The 6,886-nt window shown below is 37.6% G+C and overlaps 1 long non-coding RNA gene across 1 annotated transcript; it reads left to right on the top strand.

Moving 5' to 3' along the window:
• The first annotated feature begins 419 nt into the window (after nt 1–419).
• Nucleotides 420–6,652, top strand: LOC116422474. Its single transcript, XR_004233140.1, has 2 exons — nt 420–517; nt 6,440–6,652. It is a non-coding gene; the product is annotated as an uncharacterized LOC116422474 (long non-coding RNA).
• The last annotated feature ends 234 nt before the right edge of the window (nt 6,653–6,886 follow it).

Here is a 6,886-nt window from a genome sequence, read left to right as displayed (position 1 = left end):
TGCCGATGAAAGGGAGCCCTATCGATCCTACTCTCTGGGACGCTAGTCCCGAATCACCCTTTAGTCTGCCTTCACCCGTTGATAAATTTTTTAAATATACCAACCATGTACTAAATAACTGATTAGGCAACGAATCGATAAGCGTGCCTTGCGTGCTTATGGCACCCTGGCATATGGTTAAAGAACTATCCCAGTAGCAAAATACTGGAAATTGAGGGGATGCCCATGAATTGGGGCATGGGCCAACCCGCTGTGCCATATGAACGTAAAGGCATTCTATTGTGCAAGAAAAAAAGATGAACAGGCAGATTTCAGAAAACCCTGCAAAGACTTGTCCCGGCTGATGCAAAGTGAAATGAGCAGAACCTGGAAACATTGTGCAAATTCAGTTCTTCTCAACAACAGCGATCCAAAACAATACAGGGGATTCACCAAGGAAAATGCTATTCACATCCTCACGAAGAACTGATGAGATTCTGAATATAGATGGAAGCATAATTTTCTCACATTCTTTTTGGTGGGTTTTTCCCCCTTTTGATCTGTTTCTTTCACAACTGTGAGTAATATGGAAATATAGTTTACATAATAGCACTGTGTAAGCTGTGTCCGACATATCAAATTGCCTATCATTTTCAGAAGAGAAGAAAGGGAGAGAGAAAAATTGAAACTCAAAATCTTGTAAAGATAAATGATAAAAATTATCTTGACATGTAAAGGGGGGAAACACTACTTAGAAATAAATATCCACCACAAGAATATTAAAGCCTTGTGTTCAAATTCTTTCCACCAGAAGAATCATGTGATCTATGTGCTTTTCCACTCAACTCCTACCCCACCACCGCCCTCTCAAACTGAAAATGCACATAGAATAAATTCCTAAGAAAAAGATGGTTTCATCCTTTGTATTTCTATGCAGAGTCCTTGGCATAGTGTAGGTGCTTAATAAGTACTTGTTGCTGGGTTGATAATAAATATAGGGCTAGCCCCCAAATCATCCGTGATATACATCAAATTATATTTAAGGTAAAAAAAAAAAAAAGTGGTCCTGAATTCTGATAATGTTGTAAGGATAAAATTAAGGCAATATATGTTCTGCATTAGGAGAACAAGGAGCTAAAGCTTCTAAGGAGTAGCAATTATTTCATTTTTTTGGCTCTCTAGTGACTAGCCCAGTGCCTTAATAAATACTCATGCAGGTATCGATTTTCATTATTTAATTTAAGTCAAATCAATTCAACAAGCATTTATTAATAATCTGCACCCTGGCTATACTGGGGAAACTAAGTTCTATAAGAATGAACTCTTTGGATTTAATTGTTGGGAATTTTTTTTTTTTTTTTTTTTTTTTTTGGTAAAATAATCAGATATATAAGGGATTCAAAGAAAAACCCTCTACTTGGCAGCAAAGAATTAAGATAGCCTCATTCCACAGATTCTTTAAGCAATGACAAATTCAGAGAAAACAACCTTAAATTCCCACGGTTTACTATCTTTGCTCTTGGCTGGTTCTGAAGGTGAAGGAGTATCTTGGGCAAAATTTTTGGTGGGAATTGTCTGCAATCCATCTAGGTTGATATTTTGTCCTTTTTTTTTTTTTTTAAATTAGATACACAAAATATCTGTGCACCTGCACAGTGCCTGTTAAGTTATTTTAAATGAAACCATTTATGATAATATAATTAATATATGCCTAAATATAAAATTGTGTAGCTGTGTATAAATCTATGTGAAGCTGTATATTATATCTTATATTTATTTAAATGCCTTGTATATATTTTAATATGTTATATGCATGTATATATATATATATAATGTATTTTTTTTAAACCCAGCTCCCTGAGCTCTGTGAAAACCTTAAAGACTTGTTGACATTTTCAAAAGAGAAAATGTTTACATAGCAGAAAATCACAGCAAACGGAGCCCAGAGCCTTTGTTTTTCTGCCTATGCCTACCTAAATCCCACACTTGCCCTCTCAGTTATCCCTGCAGTTATAATGAAATAATTCACTTCCTGTTGTCTGCTGGTAAGCAGTATTGCAGTACTCAATGGAACGGCTGCCCTGCTGTGCCCTGAGGGTGGCTCTAACATCCCAATAAACAGTATTTATGATTAGTGGAAAAATGTGGCAAATGTTGTGTATCCATTAAAAATCATAATATGTAGAATTGGGAAGGACCCATCTAGTCCAACCCTCTCAGTTTACAAGTGAGAAAACTAAGAACCAGAGAGAAATGATTTGCCTAAAGTCACATAACTAATAAGCAGAAGAATCAGTGTTGAAACTGAGGTCCCATGATTCCCAATACAAAGCTCTCTCCAAAATACTAGGTTGCCTCCTATTTGTAAAATGAGATAAACTCAGTAGGCAACTTAGTATAGTGGATAGAGAACCAATTTTGACAGTCAGGAAAGCCTGGGTTCCAATCCTGTCTTTGACACATACTGATGGTGTAACTGACCCTGAGCAAGTGATTTGATCCCTTAGGATCTCAAGACTATAAATTACAGATCTGTTGAAAAGGGAGCTTCCTAATGAAGAATTCCCTATACCAATGATGCAAAGATAGTCCAAACCACTCCTCATCTTCCAAAAAACTTGAGTATTTATTTAGAAGATCCTTTCACCTGGTATACCCTTTTGTTTATTATTCATTTTTAAACTATTATTTATATAGATAGTTGCAGAAAAATATCATACTTATTATAAGATGAATCTTACTTTCTCATAAACTTCCATCATAAAATTAGAAAATGATATTATAGTACATTGAACTTAAAACTTGGGCCTGTTCTGCAGAAATTCCAAGATATATCTATTTGTTCCTGTAGCCCCCAGTTCACTTTTCCACTGTAATATCCTTGTAATGTCACAATACTTTCCCAACTCCATGACCTTTGTTTCAAGCCATTCATTGGTTGCTTCCTCCACTGTATCATTCACTGTGTGTTTCTGGCAATGGTTTGCATCGACAGCAAAGGTAATTCTAATGCAGTCATATCTGGGCTCAAGATTTTGGGGTCAGCCAGGTAGAAACAGACCTGTGTCCACGGTGGGCGGGGCCACACGCAGCAGTTAGCAATTATCAGTGGCTGCCCATAATGCCAAGGAGCAAGGGCACAGCCACAAGGCAGCCCCTCAGTTGAAGTTTTCCATTGACCATTATGCCCCACCACAGATCAAACAATTAGGTTAGGTAATAAACGAAATAAAATCTATAAAGTGAATTTTGAGCTTCTTAAAAGTTCTAAGTTAACACCTAATAATAATTGCTATTATGATGATTATAATCATTATACCAATTGTTATCAGAGCAAGGGTGTGACATTAATTGGATTTGTCCCCTTTTTGAGTTTCTTGAGGAAAGATTATTGCAGAGTAGACAGGTGTAATATTGGCAGCTTATGCAAAATCTTGAGTCCAAAGAATATTTCCCCTACTATGTCCAGGATTACCTTAAATTGTTCTTTCATATTAATTTGTACATATTTCTCTGGGGCAGAGTTTTGATGCTGATGTATCTGCCAATAGGATCTCAAAGTTAGAAAGGACCTTGGGGTCATAAGGGAAGATATTAGTGATCCTTTTGTTCCTGGGGAGAAAAGCCTACTTGCCTCGTCCTAACAAGCTTTTCCAGATTTCTCCAGTTCTAGTGCTTTCTCTCTCCCCAAGTTTATGATCTTGTGTTTATGATCTGTGCTCAGGTTGTATCCTTCCAGTAGAATGTGAACTCCTTGAGTAGAATGTGAACTCCTTGAGGGCAGGAGCTTTCTAGTTTTATCTTTGGGTCACCAGTGCCTTGCACATAGTGTGTACCTAAGACATGTTTGTCTTGGAGTCAGAGGACAGTTGTTCAAACCTCACCTGTCCTACTTAATACCTGTAGGATCCTGGGCAAGTAATTTCACCTCCTTTGGGCCCCCCCATTCCCTTATCTATAAAAGGAGGGATGGAATTAGATGACTTCCAGGGTCCATCCTTTACACCTCCTCAATCTATCTTCCTATAATCCCTATTTAGACTCAGAGGAGAGAGACAGAAAAATGAACAGGTTTTCCTACCATCTTAATAACAATGGGTTTTTTACCTTATGGCTCCATATTTTGCTCTTGAACTCACCCCAACTATGTTGAATGATAATGATCAAAAGTGTCCCTGGGTTGAAGAGATGATTGACAAATAGTTTCTTCCCACACCTGCCTAGTCTCAGCCACACCAAATTAGCACTTCTAGGAATATCAACCCTCAAACAACTGACAGGGCAACTGGCTTGTGAAAGTATCAGTCCTTAGCAGTAGGAAACAAGAAAAACAGGAGGTGGAAATTCTGAACAAATGGCTTTTCTTTAAGAGTTTTCCAAATCAAAGAGTATTGGAAACCTGAAGGGAAGGAACTTAGCATTTATATTACTCTATTTTACAGTGTAAGAAACTGAGGCATACAAAGGTTAAGTGACACACCTGAGACCTCACTCAGCTAGTTGTGTCTGAGGATACATTTGGAACTTGGGGGTTTTCCTCAAGTCCAGACTTAGTGCTAGAACACACAGTGCCCCCAGCTGCCACCTTCTCCTCCTCTAAATAAATCTACAGAGCTTCCTAGAACTTTCACTATTTGCCATCTAGCTCGCAGAATCATAGGCTATTAAGAGACAAAAGGGATCTAGGGATCATCTATTCTGAGCCTCCTCATTATATATACGGGGAAAATAAAAGTTCCAGAAGGCCTGGAAACATATACTTAATGGAAGAGCCAAGATGGAAATCCAGTTCTTTATTATTAATATTATTTTTAAAGTTTGCAACACTTATTTTTATAAGATTTTTATTTTTTTCACTTAATGGTATTTTGTTTTTTTCCAATTACATGTAAAGATAGTTTTCAACATTTTTCTAAAATTTTGAGTTCCAAATTTTTTCTCCTCTCCCTCCTTTACCTTTGTCTTCCTCAAGACAGCAAATAATCTGATATAGGTTATACATGTACAATTATTTTAAACATTTCCATATTAGTCATGTGTAAAAGAAGAATCAGAACAAAAAGGAAAAGGCGGGGAAGGGAAGTGAAAATAGTAATGCTTTGATCTGCATTTAGACTATATAATTTTTCCAGATGTGGATAGCATTTTCTATCATGGGTCTTTTGAATTTGTCTTGGATCATTGTATTACTGGGATGAGCTAACTCTTTCAAAATTGATCATTGAACAATTGCTGTTGCTATATACAATGTTCTCTTTCTGCTCACTTCACTCAGCAACAGTTCTTATAAGTCTTTTCAGCTTGGAAATCTAGTCTTTCTGACTCAAAGCTCAATGCTCTTTCCACTCTATAATCTCAGGACTTCAAAAAGATCTCAGGCTAGTCCCACCACTATCTGAACAAGAATCCCCAGAAAAATGGTTATTCAGCATTTTCTTGAAGATATCAGTTCATTACAGTAACAGCACAAATACCTCTGAAGTTTACTACCTGGAAGCAAAGCCTTGAATCTTCTTGAGTCTTAATTTTCTTTTCTGCAAAATGAGATTGGACTAGAATTGCCTCTGAAGCTCCCAATCCAAGAAATATCAATCCTTCCAGCAGGAAAGAAACTTGCTCCTTGCTGAGGCAGTCTTATTTTTGTAGCTCTCACATCATGATTCTCACATTTAAAAATTCTAGAGTTCTGAAGGATCCTTAAGGATCTCTATCTAGTCTGACCCCTTCATTTTACAGATGGGAAAATTGAGGTTCAGAGAGATCACACGATTAATGGAACTAGAGCCTACCCAGTGGTCTTTCTACTATGACCTAGGATTGGTGTAATAAATGTGGTATGATTCAAGGCTAGTATTCCAGAAAATCTCTTCTCACATCTGCTTTCAAAACAGTATGAAATCACTATGATTGGAGCTGTGAGATTATTTTCCATAAAGCCTTTGTTAAAATGCAAAAGTGTTATTTAGGAAGGAGTAATCTATTAAATCATGATGACTCACTGGGCATTTTAGTATGAATTTATCAGATTATCTGGGAATGGAGCACAGGACAAGAAACTGGAAATGTTTAGCCTGGACAAGTAAAGAATTTAGCAAGAATTGGAAAGTCATGTTCAAATATAAGAGCAATCAGCCCTGCAGAGAACCCCACTGACAGAGTCTCCCCTTATGGAGGAGACTGAGGCCTCCTTCAGGGAGATTCCTGTCAGTGCCTTGTAGACTACCTTGGAAAGACCTGAGCATGCATAAATATTCTATAACTGGCTCTGTCTGCTAACTACAGAGTTAAAAGCTTTTTTGACTGTCTGTGTAGCCAGAAAAAGCAGTAGTGAGCTGGTCCTTGTCCATTTTCTTTCCCATCTCATTCTCTTTGACTGTTCTCTCTTGGTTTCACTCCTTCACAGACAAAATTTGGGAGAGACAAAATAGTCTTTGTTTTTGTTTTTGTTTTGTTATTTGAGGTTAAAGAGATCTGCAGGATGAATTTTGAAAGATCAGGAGATCAAGTATCCAGGCATCCTAATGTCTCAAAGTCCAGGAGTGACCTTCAGAGTGACATTTAGGAACTATCCCAGTGACTCTTTGACAAAGACTCATCTGGACGTGAACTTGATGGGAACAATGTTATATAGAAACTGTGTGACGAGTTAGTCTGCTCTTTCCCAGAAATCCAGGTAAGCAATATAAGGGAGAATACACAGTGGAAGGCTTGTGGGGGAAGAGGAGTGGGGGTCACTGAAGGGGGGAGGGGGTTATACTTTTGTTGTGGCTATGTATTTGAAGTAAATATCCATCTGGATAAGCTAATTGTTGTTAAACGATTAGATAGGGCTGAGGCACTAGGCAATAGTGACTAGCAGTACAGAAAAGGGAAATCACTGAGAAGTGATGGCCTTAAAGACAGATGC

The sequence above is a fragment of the Sarcophilus harrisii genome, chromosome 3, assembly GCF_902635505.1.
Source record: "Sarcophilus harrisii chromosome 3, mSarHar1.11, whole genome shotgun sequence".
Taxonomy (NCBI): Eukaryota; Metazoa; Chordata; class Mammalia; order Dasyuromorphia; family Dasyuridae; genus Sarcophilus; species Sarcophilus harrisii.
This window is presented reverse-complemented; position numbering and strand designations above follow the sequence as displayed.